The sequence below is a fragment of the Falco rusticolus genome, chromosome 6 (assembly GCF_015220075.1).
Source record: "Falco rusticolus isolate bFalRus1 chromosome 6, bFalRus1.pri, whole genome shotgun sequence".
Classification (NCBI taxonomy): domain Eukaryota; kingdom Metazoa; phylum Chordata; class Aves; order Falconiformes; family Falconidae; genus Falco; species Falco rusticolus.
In genome coordinates this window covers 74,776,450-74,794,272 of record NC_051192.1, presented here as the reverse complement: position 1 = coordinate 74,794,272, position 17,823 = coordinate 74,776,450, and the positions used below count along the sequence as shown (strand labels likewise).

General features: G+C 36.9%; 1 long non-coding RNA gene across 1 annotated transcript; it reads left to right on the top strand.

Moving 5' to 3' along the window:
* Positions 1 to 2,214: 2,214 nt before the first annotated feature.
* LOC119149772 lies at positions 2,215 to 6,020 on the top strand. The gene is made up of 3 exons (XR_005104860.1): positions 2,215 to 2,283; positions 4,354 to 4,445; positions 5,944 to 6,020. It is a non-coding gene; the product is annotated as an uncharacterized LOC119149772 (long non-coding RNA).
* The last annotated feature ends 11,803 nt before the right edge of the window (positions 6,021 to 17,823 follow it).

Genomic DNA, 17,823 nt, shown 5'->3' with positions numbered 1-17,823 from the left:
GTGAAATACTCCAGTGTGGGTCCTCTTCATGGGCTGCAGGGGAACCTCTGCTCCCACACCTGAAGCACTTTCTTCCCTCCCTCTGCTCTCACCTTGCTGTCTGCAGGGATGTTCCTCACACTTTTTTTTCTCTCACTCCTTTCTGCCAAGCAGTGTTTTGTCCTTTCTTACATATGCTTTCCCAGAGGTGCCACCATCTTACCTGAGGGACTCAGCTATGCCCAATGGTGGGTCTACTGGAGCAGGCTAGATATCTTGTCATGTGAACAACATACACCTGTGTACATTTTAACTGCCAGCTACAGGTTTGGCCCAATGGCAAGAACTTCTGCTAGATCAGCCCACATTATGAGTGGAGACTACGCTGTGTGTAGCATGGAGCTCCCACTGGAGATGTATGAAACACACTTTCTCCCGTGGATTCACAAAACTTGCTGCTAGCAGAAAGTTAACAGAAACAGCTGTAAGCAACAATTTTTGAGGTCCAATCAGGCTTTTGAAACTTATCTGCCTTTTTTTTTTTTTTTTTTTTTTTTTGTCACCTCCCTCATTAAGCATCCTATACTTCCTGATTTTGAAAGCAGAGTGAAACATCAAAAATGTCAAACGTTTAGTCCAAAACAAACTATCAACTATTCTGCATCAGGCTCTTATGAAAGAACGTGGATGGCAACCATTGCCAACAATTGACTTCAGTTCAGCTTTGACCTACAATATACATGATATGTTATGAAAAATAATTTGATGTATAAGATGTCATTATTATGTACAGCTCGAAATTTTCCTTAGCAGAAACAAATTCTTCCACAACTGCCAAGTAGAGTTGAGTCTGTAGAAATTATGGAGGAAATCAAATAGCCATAAAAATCCTTAGGATTTTGCTGAGACCACATTAAGAGCAGACATAGAAAAGTCTGGGCTGCTTTTTAGTAGTCTTAAGTAATAAATATATGAAAGTATAAGATCATTTTTAATCTTCATAATAACAAAAATTGCTTAGGTTTAGCTACCAGCTTTGCAGCTATGATCAGATTCAGGAAAGATTTTGCTTTTGTAATGTTCAGAAATGTCTGAACACAGGAAGATGATACTGCTAGCTGGGTAGGTTAGAACAACTAATTAAAAAATCTCTTTTACTACTAATATCCAATTCTTTTTCTTGCAGTTTGTTCCAAGGGAAGTCACAAAGATGTTTTCAGACAAGAAACTTAAATAAAAGAATTAGGAGCTTCTTAATAAGTACCACTTTTTGTAGGGCACTTCAACCAGTATTGGCATGGGAATCTCAAATTTGTTGTGCTCTAAAAAGAGACCTAGTAATGTTTTGATTTGTGCAAGTAATATTATTCAGTCCCAGGGAATCATTTTTATAGCAGGTCAAGTGGTCCCACTCACTTTTTGCTACACAACTGTTCAGTGGGTAGAGCACTCACCCAGTATGTACAGAACTGCTTCTATTTTTGAGGAGAGATAAAGCTACAGCTTCCTGACTCAAGGCACGTGTTGCAAACAGGCACCTCAAGGTGAAAGAGCCTCATGTGTTCCTGACAGAGAGGCTTACTGCTGGCCAAGGCATGCAGATGGAAAGCACACTGAGCTCCGCTCCTTGCCTCAGTAAACATTTCTGTCTAATGTTATATTCTATCCCATCTAATTTATATGTAATACTATTAGGCAGATTGAGACTGACATGGAAGACTGGCCTTAAGAAAGTGCAGAAGCTGCTGCATTTACTCGTCTTGCTTGCTTTCTGGCCAAAACATTCTTCAGGCTTTGCTGTGAAATGTTGAGTATGATGTACAAGCCTATGACAGTGACAGAAGCTGGGATTTGGATGTGAACCTGAATGTTTCAGAGCTTACTTGGGACATACGATTGCTGGGAATTAAGGCAAGCTCTTTTGGGCTCTGAAATCAGAATTTATGCCAAAGCCAAATTTGGAATCTTTTTGCAACAGGCTCACTAGACTTGAGACTGGATATAATTTCAAGATGTTTAAAATGAAGTGTATATAAGCCATTTTGATAATAAAAAGGGGTTTAAAATGACTGACATAGGAAGGATGGGAATTTAATCCTCTTAGCACTACAGATGCTTGTCTTATTTAACTGATGTTTTAAATGATGGGAATCCATTGCTGTTAGCAAAAAATAAACCACACATTAATAAGGTTGAAAATTCACTCATTTTATATTCTCTCCTTGTATCATTTTTCAGCAGCCTAATGAAAAAAGCAGGAAAACTTGAAGAAGGAGCTGTCTGGTTTAAGCTACTATCCACATTGTAAGTCAGTCTCTTATCTCTGCTGACTGAGACCTAATACTGCCTATCTGATTCACCTCTTTAAATGATCGCTACTCATCCACCCAGCTGGTGATGTTGGTTTTGCCCTTTTAGAAGTGAGCTGATGTGATTTTGAGAGTAATCTCCAAATCTGAATTGATGGAAGAAATAAAAAATTGTAAGATACTATCATTGGAAGCTTTATGCCCCTAGAAAGTTGCTCTTTGGAATGTTGTCACTGGCTTTCAAAAGACTTGCAAAAATTCTGCAAGCATAGAAGAAAGACAACATTGTGACAGTATTCAAAAAGGAAGGAAAAAAATTGCTGTGCTAATTGTACACCATATTGGCATGACATTGAGTTTGAGCTGAGATGGGGTTTGATTAATTAGCAGTCACAGTAGGATAATGAAATAAACACTGAGTAACAGGAGTATAAGAAAACAGAATTGTTGTACTGAAAAAATAGCTTTCAATTATTTGCAAGGTGACGGGGAAAAGTAATAGTGCTCCTGAATGTGGCTTACACTTCTGCAAGGCATGTAGCAAGATCTACATTGCAATGTGCTTCTTACGGTGTCCCAGGGGGATGGGCTTTTGGCTATGCATAGTTTACCTTGTCACTGGACTGGAAGAACAGTTTTGAACCACTTAATAAGCTTGAGTCAAAAAACTTCTGGAAATTAAGGAAGAGACATACTGAGGAAATGTCAATTGAGTGTATTTCATATGGAGAATGGAGTGATTACTGCTGGATCACAGAGACAAGGTACAGCATCTATAGTACAGAAGAGAAGGGATGTTGAGAAACTGGAGCTAGTTCAGAGAAGAACCTCGAGAATGATAAAGGGATGGAAGAACATGGCTCTCACTGAAATATATAGCTCAAACAATTTGTCTAATAAAAGGCAAGTCTGTGGGGTGACCCCAACATAATCAATAAATAATTTCCTGGGAATAAAAATCTATTAACAGAGATCTAGCAAAGAGGGAAAGTAATTGCCTATAGTAAGCATTTAGCTAATGGATTCTCCATCTCTTGAGAATATTTATAAATCTTTACTGGATATTTTATTAAATGATATGATTGAGATCAAACAGGAATTAATTCAAGGGATTCTGTAGTCTGTGTTTTGTTGGAGGATAGACTAGATGTTCATGGCCTGTAATAGAATCTAACAGTCTCTATTTTCCTATTGACTGGATGGAGTCATAAAATCAGTGAAATTCTATTTAGGTGCAAAGTCCTTTCTCAAGTAACCCCTAAAAATGCTGTTTCTTTTTTATTATTATTTTTTATTGTTGTGGGAAATAATTTTTGTGCAACAGTACTGCTAGTGACTAAAGAAATTTTATATTCATTTTGTTCTCTCCCTTGTCTGCTACAGAATCTACTGGTGAATGATTAATAAGATTTTACTCTAAGCGTTAACAACAATAAATAACGCACAGATCAAAATCACAGCAAAGTTTTATTCTCTGTGAGGGAATCACAGTGTTGTGGTTTATTATGATCTACACAGTATTTTTGGTTTTGTTTTTAATGGGTGTCATCAGTTTTAGTGCATTAGAATACAAACAAATTCTATTTCATAAAGTATCTCTTTACAAAGGTATATCCTATAGACTTATTACTAAAGGAGTAAAGAAAAGTACTTCTGAATCCTCATATTTTTTTCAGCTTAAAAATTTGTTAAATAGATTTATCTGAAGAACATCAAAATATAGCACAATATGGATATCACTGAACACTACTATGACAGTAATTAATAAGGAATTGCAAATACAGAAATGTTAATTACAGAAGATGTAGGAAAAGATTTCTAAACCAGAGGAAATAGATCTAGAAGACCCTGTAGGGAAAGTAATTTAATGTTAATTTTTTTACAAAGAAAAGAAGGTTACAGATTTTTAATAATTTGATGTTTTGTGTGTTGTAAAATCACATCCTTGAATAGCATCAGAAAGGTTTTCCATCCTCATTGTGTCATGTGAAGTTACTGAAACCTCCAGCTGTTAGATGTTTTTCCCATTTTGCTTTTTAGAACCTTTTCCTTTTGTCATTGAAAGGTGTTGACTTCTGCAGGCTGTAAACATGACTGTGAAGAATACATCTTGCTCTTCTGACTGTGGTCTGTGTTTCGACCATCCTTCCTATCCAGGTAGGACTTGAGAATTAAGGACAGTAGTCTATTTGATTGAATACTTGTATCCATGGAACAATTCATTGATGTGAATGAGGCTGTGCCTATGAGCAGATATTCAACCTATGAAGATTTGATTGTAGATACATTTTATGTACCTGCATTCCAGATATGTATGATTTAAACTAAAATCACATATGTAGTCTGAACATGCAGATAATGGTTTTTCTGGCTGCATTTTCCCCCCTTACTATATCTGTTGGATGTGGTGTTGAAAAATTCTTGCGGTTAACTTCGTTAGTAATATATAATATCCCAAGGGTTCATTTGAAGGAATGGATGTATCTAAGTATTGTATGCTGGAAGTAAATGTAAAGAAGTTAAAATTGATTCTGGATCATATTCCTACAATGAATCAATGTTCCTGAACACAAAGATATTAATTTATTTTCAGATCACAGGATCTTTTAAAAAATATACTATTTTAAGATTTCTATTATAAATGGTGCAGTATAAAGTGGATCTAAACACATTATTTTGTATGTATTATTTAAAATATGTATTTTTCTCTTGTGTTTATAATATAAATTTTTGTTATGTGGTGGGTGGATTTGCCGTTGCATTTTTTCTACTAAGGAAGTGGGATGTGTTTCAGTCAATAATGCATACTTCACCTATTTCAGTGCTTGAAAGTAGTTACATTAAAGTATTCAAGACTTCTACATTTATTTGTTATGAGAAAGATGATACTTATGTGTGTTTACTTGTGCTCAAATAAATCCTCACTTTATGGACAAACTGGCAATGCATACCGGGCCAGATAGAAAAATGCTGAAGTCCTTTTTATAGTCATTCAGCCTTGGAAACTGGTAGATGCACTTTATAGGCAGGTGATACTGAGAAAAGAGGGTAGTCACTGTACAGCACATTAAAATGCACCAAGGTATTTATATCACACTGCCAGGCTGTAGTCCCAGAGCCTCAAAAGACTGTAAGCAACTAAATATTCCTCAGAGACATCCTAAGTTTCAAAAGCCTAACATACACCAAAAGGCCCCTGGATAGATTTGTTGGCTGGAGAGAGAGAAACTCAGACAATATAATTTTATTTACCAAAGTAAAACACTTTTTTTTTTGAGTGAGTTTATTTTTACAGAGGGTTGACTGAGAGACTAAGGAACCTCTTTCAGAATTAACTCCGTGAAATGTTGTTTAAAATATTGAATCATTATGACAGAAGGCTTTTCAAACTGTTTTGTCTATTTGGAATGACTTTTGCATTGGAGTATTGCTTCCTGGTGTGGAGAACCAAAGAAAGACTACCAAGAACACAGGGCAAGGAAGGAGGGATGGTGGAGGAAAAAGAGGAAGAAGCCGTAAGGAGAGAGAATTATGCAGCAGAGATTTTCATGCTGTGGGTGCTATGGATATCAGGAGGGCTGAGGACTGGTACTTTTGCACTGGGCTGCACACTCACTGGAAAAGACAATTACCTTAAGTTTCTCTCTCATGTCAGTTAGCTCAAATCTAAACGGCAGTCAGCCTTTTGAGGAGGAGACACCTCTCTATCAGATGGGAAATACTGAAAAATGCTGGAGCTAAAAGGATTCCTTTAGAAGATTGTATGTATTTTTTTCCCATTGGGAAATTCTTTGATAAATTCACATGAACTAATTCTTTATGAGATCTATCACTCTGGTTTCCATAAAGCACTGGAAGGATGCTTTAATGATATGCTATAGTTTTAATTTTTAAAATTAAACTGTCATCGATTAGTAAATCACAGAGTTTATGCAAATCAAACTATAAATACCTACAGAGCCATTTTTTCAATCACACTGAATAATATTATATAAACAAATGTGATTAGTTAGACTAGATGAGTTTTCCATAAAATGGTTAATATTTGTGATTTTGTGGTACAGTAATTAAATTTCACAATTAACTTCCCTTGTTTTTCTATAGCACTGCTTGAAAGCACATCAAATAACTGAATACTTTCCGTCCAGAATCCCTAATGGTGTGAAACTTTTCCATAGTTGTTTCTTCTGCTTGCAATCACAATCAGAAACTGTAACAAGACATTTCAACTGGAGTGCAACAGAGCATGGCTTACGTCTAGACTAAGGTGATGAACAAATAGACAATCTTCCTTTTCAAGGAAGATATTGGTGAATTTCTTATATTTTAATTCCCAGTTCGTGGACAAGTAGATGTCAAGTCCAATGTAAACTGTTGAACATGTTGTACAGTTGAAGGTGGATTAATTTATTTTTTAAAAAAATCCAATGCAGTTACACTACATCACTCGTTTAGGGAAACGGAAGTCAGTCCAGTCAACCAACTTCAAAACCCCCACCTTTCTCAGAAATCTTTCAGATCAGATATATGTGTTATAAATAACACATCTCCTATTAAAAACATACTGAGGTTATACAAGGGAAAAAAAGGAAAAGGATGAGAACACACAAATGCCAAGAAAATGGAGTCTTCCACATTGTTTGGTATGTTTGATCTGATCTCTCTTGTACATTAGTTAGACGAAAAAAGGAATGTGGAATTAGAAAGAAAAAGATAAAACCACAAAGCATAAAATAGGAAAGTAGAATGACAACAATGCAAGTCTCTATTTTCACAGCATCTGTCAAAATCTTTGTTGCTTTTTGTTGCACATTTACACATTACAGTGACATTCCATGTGCTTAAAACATTCATTTCACAGTGATATCCAGTCTGGGTACAGTAAATATCCTACCACACAATGAAAGACATGTTAAAGCATTTTAAAGGCAGAGCTATTACATAGTTGCAGCTGCTCTGCCTTCTGGTGACAAAATTTATAAAACAATTCTGCTGGTTCCCCCTGTTACCACTGTGACAACGTTAGTCTTTCCACCTCTAGTACATGACTAGAAAATGAAGAAAAACACAGTGCAGTTTCCCAGTAATGTGTGTTGACAGCACCACTAAATTATGTGTGTATCTGGATGCACTGGAACATGGAGGGTTACTGACATTTTTTCCTTAAAAAAAAGAAAAAGGGGGGGGGGAAAGAACTGGAGATTCTATACTGGGAAAATGGAAGTATCTACTTATAGTAGTTGAACAGTATAGTAATACCTATAATATAAAAGATGAGTTATTTGTTAATTCCTCCAGACATCAGCTGACAAATGTTGCACCAATTTCAGTAGGCTACAGGTCCTAAATAGCTTTGAAAACCTGGGCCCAAGTGTTTTTTACTTATCTCTCAGGTCTGCAAGTGAGATACTGAAATAAATGATTCTCAGTACAGTGGTCCAAAATCTGTTTTCATCAAACTAGCAGTGAGATATAAGTCTCTGAGGATACAATTTGATGCAGAATTAGTCAAATATATTAAAATAAAGCTTCATGTTTCAGACCACATTCTTTCCAAGTGCAAGACAGTTAGGAATACTTAACCAAAATGCTTTATTTCATACTGGAGCTATGAGTACAGGTGAAGAATTATGTTGGCTTTTACACTAGCTTTCTGGTGCATTTGGCTTTTTTTGACTGTTCCCAAGGAATTGTATACACTGGGTTTATTGAGGCATTTTTATATTCCATTTAACCTATAAAACTTTGTAACTCTAATAAAGAAAATGAAAACAGTAACATTTTATGGTTGTGAATGGATATGCTTAATAACAGTGTTTAACAATGACAACATTGACAACATGTCAGTCTTTGTTGGAGTCAAGTTAGGAAAAAAAATCATAATTCTTAGCCCTTTCTTTATTGTACCTGCATTTTTGATAGCCTAAGCAAAAAAAAAAAAAAAAAAAAAAAAAAAAAAAAAAAAAAGAAAGAAAAAGAGAAGGTAGCTTTTAAACAGATGGACTTTTCTCTCTCATTGAACTGGAAATATGTTTTTGTTTTAAAATTGTTTCTCATGCGTTAGCTTGCATAGCACAGTAGTTGCTTACAAGTTCAAAAAGATCTGCTGAAGTTACTAAATGCTACTCATTGTGGATGTTCTCAATATAAGTGGCACACTTATTTATGCTTCTATAAGTGTACAGTTATAACCATTTGTTTTCTAATACATGTCCAAAGTAACAGAGAGAGAAATTAAAAACATCACTCATGCAGTATAGAGTGGTCATTTTGGGAAAGGCTTTCATTTAGCAAGTCGGAGCAAAATGCAGGGATCAGCAGAAGGCAGAATAGATTTGTTGAAGTGTGGAGGAATCATGTTGACACAAAAAGGAATCCTGAATTATTGTCCCTATGTTTTCACAGTTTGTAAAATCAATGTATTTTCCAACAGCTATCTTCTTACTGGACCTAGATAGAATATGAATTGAGTGTATATGAAACATATGAAACTGTGATCTTCTATCACAGAAAGTGCAGGTATTTTCTGTATATACAGATTAGAAGAAGGTGTTGTATATAAGATTTCTGATACCATCCCCCATCCACCACCTCCCCCAGTATTTGCAGTATATAGATATTCTTTTTGGCTGAAATAAGGTCTATGTTGCAAACTTGTTAGAAAAAGCCCCCACTACCTAAGTAGAAAAACTTTCTATAATGGTATTAAATTTTAATATAACTGAGAATTGAAAAGCTTATTTGATAGTAGTTGAAACTGGTCCAAGTAGTTATTCTGCTGCATGCATATATACACAACAGACAAAGATTCAAGCATAGATAACTGAGCACTTTTAAAGACTGCAAATTCAAAATGTCAACAGTTAGAAGGTGGCAGAAGTATAGTTGTTGGTGCCACTTTAAGCCATTTTACATATGCTTTCTGATATATATAATTCAAAAGTATATGATGCACTTTTTCTCCAACCCTTACTTCATTTAAAGCAGAAAACGCTCAGTGCTTGCAGAACAAGCAACAATTTGAGCCTTTGTTTTACTCTCATTGGTCAACGGATATCCTTAGGCATTGCATTATTCACGGTATGCTGTAGAAATGTAATGAAACAGAAAACAGGTGACATAGGCCAACCCATCATTGGTCCCACACCGGGTCTCAGGGCTTTGTCATAGCAGGGTTGTGGTGTGCTGTGTGACTTGCACTTGAATCCCAGAAGTCTGTGGCTGTGGAAGGAAGAAGGACCCTTCCAAATTACACTTGTCTCTGTAAGCACTCATGCTATGGTCCAATGCCTGGGCAAAGATGCATGTTTAAATTGCTTACCTGGAGCTATTGAAATCATGGGGAGGGGTACTTGTATATATACATATACATATATATATATATATATAAACTAACAGAAATTATTTCAATAACCTTTGATTTTGGGTTGGAAAGGTCTGTAAGAGCCCAAGGTCTCATTTATAGCTTTACAACAGCTTATGTAGCCATTTTCTTACTGCCTGTCAGCTTCCAGCAACAGCCGTCCCGCTGGAGTTTTGCTGTGACTCCACCAGTTCACCTGTGGCATCCAGATTTCCTCTTTGACTCTCTGGAGGTGTCAGGGTGTGAGCCAGGAGGTGATAGCCTTATTTTGTCATTTAGAAATGTGGATGATCAGCAAAGGTGCATATTTAGACCTGCACAGGGCTTTTTGCCAGTTGTGCAGACATACGCTGAATGCACAATAAGTCTGGGGAGAAAATAATGAAGGGTCATTTCTTAATGAAAATACATAATATAAACTCTGTGCATACAGGAACTAAATTAAAGTGAAAAAAACAATGTTTTTCTAGTAAATCCTGACTTGGGAGGATTTGAGAAAGGAGGCAATAAAATTGGAGATACGTATTTGTGTGTCATTTTACAGATTTCTAAAACCTGTGTATTAATAATTTCATTTCTATTATATGCCATTGCACTGATATCTACATGATCTTTGTGGGAAATACATTCCACTTATAATCACTAAATCTGCTGGTGTAACTAATGAAAGATTTTCCTCTCTGTGGCCTGGAGGAAGTCTGGGTGAAAAATCACATTTTTTCACAGATTTTGCACAGCTCTACATCCCCACACCTCCTTTCCCCATTTGCCCCTGCCAGCCTGCTTAGGCAGCCAGTCCCATCTCCTCTTCCAGCTTCTTCTCTTCACTCCATTACACTCTTTTCTTGTTTGGTTTTTGGTTTTCATCCCCAGTCCAGTAGCTTGCTCCTTGATGCTGCCCGAGTACTAGCTCCAGAACAGAGAGGTTCCTTTGGAGGCTCCTTTGGTTTGCCAGGTGCTGCCCTAGATCTGAGAGCTCAGCTCACAGGCAAACTCACAAGGAAGCTGCTGCTGTTTTGGTGACTCTGGAGGGGCTTGTTCAGCTGGGACTTTAAACAAAGAATTTGTTTTGTATGGTAAAAGCAAAATAACCTCCTTAGCTCTATTCCTAGAGGTCAATTAATTGTTTTGGTTAATATTCTCTCAGGGTTTTTACCCTGAGTGAAAACTTTCAAATAGAGAAATTCTCAAAATAGATATTAAACAAAACTTCCGTGATTCATAGGCTACTCTTCTATAAAAGCATGAATGATACCAGCAGTTAGACCTATTTGTCTGCTTAGGTAAACTTTTTTTTTCTGAAAAAACCAACCAATTTCAGTTTATCTACTTTTGATTTTGACTTTGCCATCGTACTTCAGCTGACTGCAAACAGATGCAGGCCAGGAGTCAGCCTGAGTTTCAGTCTATCAGGTATTCCCAGCACCAATATATATGTTTCAAGAGAACTATGAGTTCTCTTGACACCAAGACAAGGAAGAGCCAGTCCATTGCAGACACTAAAGAAGAAAAAATGTTTTATGTTTCTTTTAAGCTCTGTTTAGTGCAGTAGCTCAGGCTGAACTACAGATCCTGTGAGCTGCTTGTTGACACTCCACTGCAATGCTTTGTCAGGACATATGAAAGGAACATTCCCGAGTATAGTTGGGCTATATTGCTCCACCACACTGCTGCCCTGCCTCAGTACGCCTAAAGTTTCCCTTCCTCACTTCATATCACAGATGCAGTTCAACATCGGAAGCTCAAAGAAAAACAAAACAACGAGGTCTGATCAGTCAGCTGTGAAAGAACTCACTCGATCTGAGGAATAATAATACAATTCCCCTTTATTTGGAGGACAGGGCCTAAAGTAAGGGAAACCTAACCTGAAAATGGTAATATCTATAAAAAGCGCTCCAGTGACAAACACGTAAAGATTACCTCTGAAGCAACAATTTTTATTGCTTGCTTATACACAAAGTTTTTTTTCCTTTTCTTTTTTCTTCTTTATTAATGATTGTTTACTATCAGAAACTGAGTAGCCTAAATATAATCACGCTGTTTCCTGGAAGAAGAGGTAATAGTCTCCTGTGACTCAGATAGTAATTATCAGGTTATTGGACTGGCATTAAGAAAAAAAAATTACAACCACCTTGGCCAATGCAATTATTTATCTCTAGAGCCTGCAGATGTTTAATGATTAAAAAAATACAGCTACTTGGCAATGAACCCCATAACATGACCCTTTCCCAAATTCTGGGCCAAATTATCTTTTTAACTGAAGAAAATACAAGTTCCTCACAACTGGGAATTCTATATACCATTCAAGAACTCATGCAGACCCCTTTGTCCTCCTGCCTCTCAGATTCCTTAATAAAAACAGTGCTAGAAGTGAGAGAACAGATCTTTGTACTGCTACCTTGTCAAGTCCTCATTGTATAAGCCCTGACAAGATGAGAAAAGCATACATATACATTGTACTTTAATGTTTTTGTCTTTCATACTAAATCCATGCAAACCCAGAAATGTGAAAAAGTACTGCTGCAGATCTGCATTAGCATCAAATTGAACTGAAATGCTTCCGTGTTGTTTATTTAGGGTTTGGGCAATTCACGAAAATTTGATAACTGCATCAGTAAGAGTTTAATATTTTCCATATGAATTTAATTAAATATTACACCTCTTTTAATAATACCAAACATTATGGAGGGAAAAACTGACATCCTATGTGCAGGGAGTGTATATATTTAAATGAACCTTTTTAAGGCGAAAATATCCTTCAAATGGACCACAGGTTTGCCACTGCCTTCAGTGGCAGCCTTCATGAAATGGAAAAGAAAATATTTTCCAGGAAGGAATCAATGTATTACATAAGAAAATCTAGTTTCTGAACACAAACAGAATGTTCTCTCCTTTTCTGTATGTTCTCCATGACTGCTATACTCCGGATACATCGTTACAGCTGCATTACTTTCTGTCAAACATTTTGGAAGATGCTTAATTTTTGACTTGCATCACAGCTTTGTACCATCTTTTGCTGTAGTTTACTTGATGATAACTTTGGCATGCTTCCTTAATACTGACAGTACCTTCAGGTGCTTTAGAAATTGGATCTGTGTTCAGCATGATGCCTTAAAGCAGGTTACAACAGCAGCAACTGAAAATAACTAGAACAATGCACAGGATGTCAAGATAATGTTCATTTGTTGTTACTGGATGAATTGACTAAAAAGATCAGTATTAGACAGCTTCTGCTCTCAAGAGAGTTTTTAGGACTTGTTTGCAATAAAATTGAGAAAGTAAAAAGCCTCTGCAATGCCTTTTGTAAAGTCTGTTTTAGTACTCTGAAGTTAACAATGTCAGGTTCACTTCTGTTTGCCCAGGGGTTTTACTGTTGTGCAAAACCCTACAGGCGCGGTTTTTATGACAAAGGTTAAAAGGAGACTCAAAGTATTATTTTTTTTTTTAATCAGGGATGAGTATGGATAAATAAAACTTGGGAATTAAGGGAAAAAACCTAAGCAGGGAGGAAGCTGGGAAAAAAAATTGTCTTGCTTTATGAACCTCCTCCCCCACCACCCCCCCAGCAATATTTAAGCATTGCTTGTCATTTCTGACTCTCAACAGAAATGAAAAGGAAAGGAATTTTGGGGAGCATTCATGCTGTCTGACTTCAGACATTTTTTTGATGCTTAGACTTCCCGTGTTACTAAACTGAAGGTGTGTGTCCCCAGAGGAAGATCTGAGTTCAGTGTATTGCGGCTGCATTGCCTAGGATTTCTAAATTCCCTCTGGAGGCTCATGCTGTTCTTTGTTAAGTATTAGAGGAATGAAGAATCCCATCTTGGAAAATTTGCTTTGGTGCTAAAGTTAGTGACATGAAAATCCTCTTTCATCTCTGTTATTGCACTGTGGGCTTGCCTGGTCCTTGGTTTGGGTTAAGAGCACATTAAGGGTTGCCAGCACTTCAGTCAGCTTACAAAGGTTTACCCCCGTGCTGATCCTTAGCCAAGAGTGCTGCTATGCAACTCAGACATGCTTCCAGGTTCTGACATATCCCTGGCATGTCATCATAAAGAGCTGTTTTAGCAAAACTTTTCTGTCAAAACAATTCCCTGAGTTTAGTCAACTGTCTTCAGGCAATTTTCAGAAACCTTATGTACTTTAAAACAGGTACTGTGTGAAATGCAGCCAAAAGGTTTCCATAGCTCATAGATAAGTATGTTTCTTGTAGACAGATGAAACCTGACATTCCAGCTGTTATTTGTGGTTGTATTATTGTAAGATATTAAAATATTTTATACGGACAATTAGTAGTGTACTCAAATTCAATAATTTGAGTGAATTTCAGAATAAATTGGATTACCAAAACAAAAAAGTTGTTAGCCAATTGTGGTTAATAATCTAGCTGTTTCTCCATGTAAAAAATTGTCTTTTGTGAAGCACAGAAAACAGCTTTTGTCAGTCATCCAAAGGGATCAGGCCCCTAATTCATGGGTGTGTGGAAGGCTTTTAATTATTTCTGATTAAGTTCATATTTTATGGTTGTTGTCAGTACACTGTAAATAACAATTTGTACACTGGAAAATGAAACAGAAGTAATTCTGGAGGTCTTGTAAGACAGCAGCAGCAACAAGCATAAATCTAGCTGCAAAAGTTTATGTCACTTGTGCAGATTTATCCTGTAGAGCACAGCAGAAACTCACATTTGCATACCACAAAACAAATGAGACAGGAAGGAAAGCAAACCCTGTGCTGCACGTGTCAGGGGCAGCAGTCCTAACCAAAATGTGGCTTTATCATAACCCAGAGGCACAGCCAAATCAGCTGAATCCCTTGCTTTTCCATATGTAAGTATGGCAGGACATGAATTTCTGAGAAAGTCTGATGATCTCATGGATCTGAAAGCAAGCCCATTTTTTCCAGCTACATTGAGTGGTCTAAAAAGTAATGTTATCTCTCAGTTGGCCTCTTGAGGTACAGTCAAGTATAATTCTATAGGATTTACATTGTGAACATTACAAAACATTGCTGCAGATTCTCATTTCATGCAAATCAGGATGACCGAGCTGTAGCACAGCACTGTTTTATCCTATCTGTGGTCATGGCCACAAAACTTTTTTAAGACAGGCAACCAATTTTTCTTCTGCCTCCTTCAATGTTCTACAGCTTCTGTGGTTATAGATTATTTTCCTTTCTTTCTTTCATTATAAAGTTTGTGTTACACATTTAGATATCCTGTGGTTGTCTCATAACATCTTATTTTATTTAACTTTGAGTTTCCTCATCCTTATTGATGTTTGTGTTTTATTTATTCGAGTTCAATATTCTGAGTAAGGTGCTGGATCTTCAAAAGAAATCTTCATTCACAACAGAGTTCAATCAAATCACATTTCTGCAAATTGTCTGCCCAGGTTAAAATTAAAACATTATACTTATCATCTGTGGATGTGAAATGGAAATAGGATGATAATGAAACTCCTTTTAGAAGTTGAAAGTAGAAAGCTGATGATTTTTCCATTAATATTTTTCCTTTAAAATTATGATAACTTAAAACTACCTGCTAACCATGTACCTAAATTAATTTCCTCCACTTCACTTTTCTGCGTTTTGCATGCACTTACAAACACTCCCAATAGAAAGCTCAAGAGAGACAACATTAAGAGGTTGCTAAGAGAACATGTTAACCCTTTGTCTGGCAGAGGTGCCAGATGCAGTGTTCCCTTTATGTCTGACAATCCTGGAGGATTTGTTTAAAAAGCTTACGGTATCTTACTTTTGTGTTTATGGCGTTTCTCATTTCTCATAATTTTATAGGTGAAGATTTTTGTTTTGCAATATTTGCTACATGTTATAGGAACATCCTCTAATATAGATAACTTCTAATAACATGGATCTTAGAATAGAGTCTATTGACTATATTGATGTAATTAGTTATTATTGTAAATGCGCACAAAATATTTTTGATGTAAAAAATAAATCACTCCAGGAAAAATCAAATTAAATATATAAAAATTTAACTTTTTTATTCTGGCACAATGCAGAAAACTTCCCCACAGTCTCTGGCTGGATCCTTTGGTTCATAGATAAATGGTTCCATGAGTGAAATAACGTGTGATAGCTGCAGGAAGACACGAGCTCAAAGCTCGCAGGACTTCAGTCCAACTAGTTAGCATAGCCAGATTATCACCAGAACCAGCCTGAGTAGCTGTGTGTCCTGGTGTTGTTATTTGTGCTGGCACATGGAATGTGCCCTTGGTAAGGTTGCAGATGACAGAAAATTAGAGCAGACAGTTGATATGCTGCACAGGCAGCTGGAACCAGGCTGAAGAAAGGGGACGACGGGAACCTCATGAAGTTCTATAATGGCAATGTGAAATGCTGCAGCTGTGGTGGAATAACTCCATGTAGATGTACGGACTGGGGAGTCAAGTGCCTGGAAAACAGCTATACAGAAGAGGACTTGAGGGTCCCGTGTACAGTCACATGAGTATGAGTCAGCAGCGTGTCCTGGTGGCTATGAAGGTTAACGGCCGTCTGAGCTGTATTGGTAGAAGTGTAGCCATCAGGCTGAGAAAAGCAATTTTTGGCCCCTGCGAGTTCTTGTGAAATCACTGCTGGAGAACTGTGCCCAGTTTGAGGCTCCCCGGTATGAAAAAGGCTTAGATAAACTGGAGTCAGCCCTGGTGATTGCAGGGCTGGTGCGCATGGTGCGAGAAGAGACCGAAGGGTTTGCGCAACCTGAAGAACAGACTGAGGGGGAATCTAATTACTGTCTTCCAGTACATAACAGATTTAGAGGACAGACACTTCCTGGAAAGGGATAGAGAAAGGATAAGAGGCAACAGTCACAAGCTGCAGCAAAGGAAATTCTGACTAAATTTCAGAAAAGTAGTTTTCACAGTGAAGTTGATGAAACACTGAACCAGATTGCCTAGAGAGGCTGAGAGCCCCTTACCCTTGAATATATTCAGACCTTGACAAAGCCCTGAGCAACCTGATCTAACTTTGACGTTGGCTTTAACCTATGGTTTCAGCTCCAGAAGTCCTTTCCAACCTAAGCTATTCTATGTTTTTATGAATTTCCGGATGTGAATGACCAGGTAATATGTGTTTAATATGTACTTCCAATGTTTTCTGGTCTGGAAAAGCTTTGTCACTAGTCACAGCCTTGCATGAACATGAATACAGCATTCTAGACCAGAGCAGCTCAGACCCAGAGGCACTATTTCTGTTTCAGATTTATTCCATTACACAGAATACCTCAGCCCTCAATTCTCTGAGTAATAAAAATGTGATTTCAACTTTTTCCAACATCATGGAGCTCTAAACAGATGATCAAGTGTACACAGACTCACCCCCATGATCATGCAGCTCTACTGAAGGTAACAGAAATTAAGAGAACCTGGGGAAAATAGTCTGGTTTAAAGAGCTTATTAAGTTCTCTGTTTCTTTACCTCAACATAATGATTGTGAAGGAAAAACTAATTAACCTAATGATTGCTTACCTTCCACAGAATACTTCAGTTTTACAGATCAGTTTTTGTAGTCTGTAGACTTTCAGCAGCATATACATTTAATTGTGGGTGTTTTGAAGTTATTTACCACAGGGGATTTCTCTTTTGTTTAGTTTTGTTTTTGGGGTTTATTTTACAGAATGCAGTAAACATACAGGAAGCCTCAAAAGCAGAGACAACGTAGCTACAGAGAAGTTGTCTATTTTTTGATTTGTTTTTTGGCATGAGTACCAAGAGATCGCTGTGAATGAAATTTATTGTTCTCTGATGGGCACTCTCCAGACAATAAAGGGAATAGCTTCTATTCTGAAATCAATGTCTGCAATTTTCTGCTTCTCCTTCAAATACAAAGAACACATTCTTTTAATTCACAAAACCAATTATTAGATATTCCTTCAATTTTGTTCATTTACTGGTACTTGCAAATAGCACTTTATTTTTGTTTGTTAGATGAATTTAAATGAGAGTAGCTGTTTCATTTGAAGACTTTAAGTTGTAGGTTGTCTTTCCCAGGAAAAAAGAAAACTCAATAAATTGTAATGAAAAAATATTTTCCTTAAGTAGTTCTCCTGATGACAGGGCATGTATTAGAATTGCACTAAGTCTCAGACACATTTTTTCGTGGCAGATCCTTAGGGGGCATAAAATGGCTTAAATGGATCTGTACTAATTAACA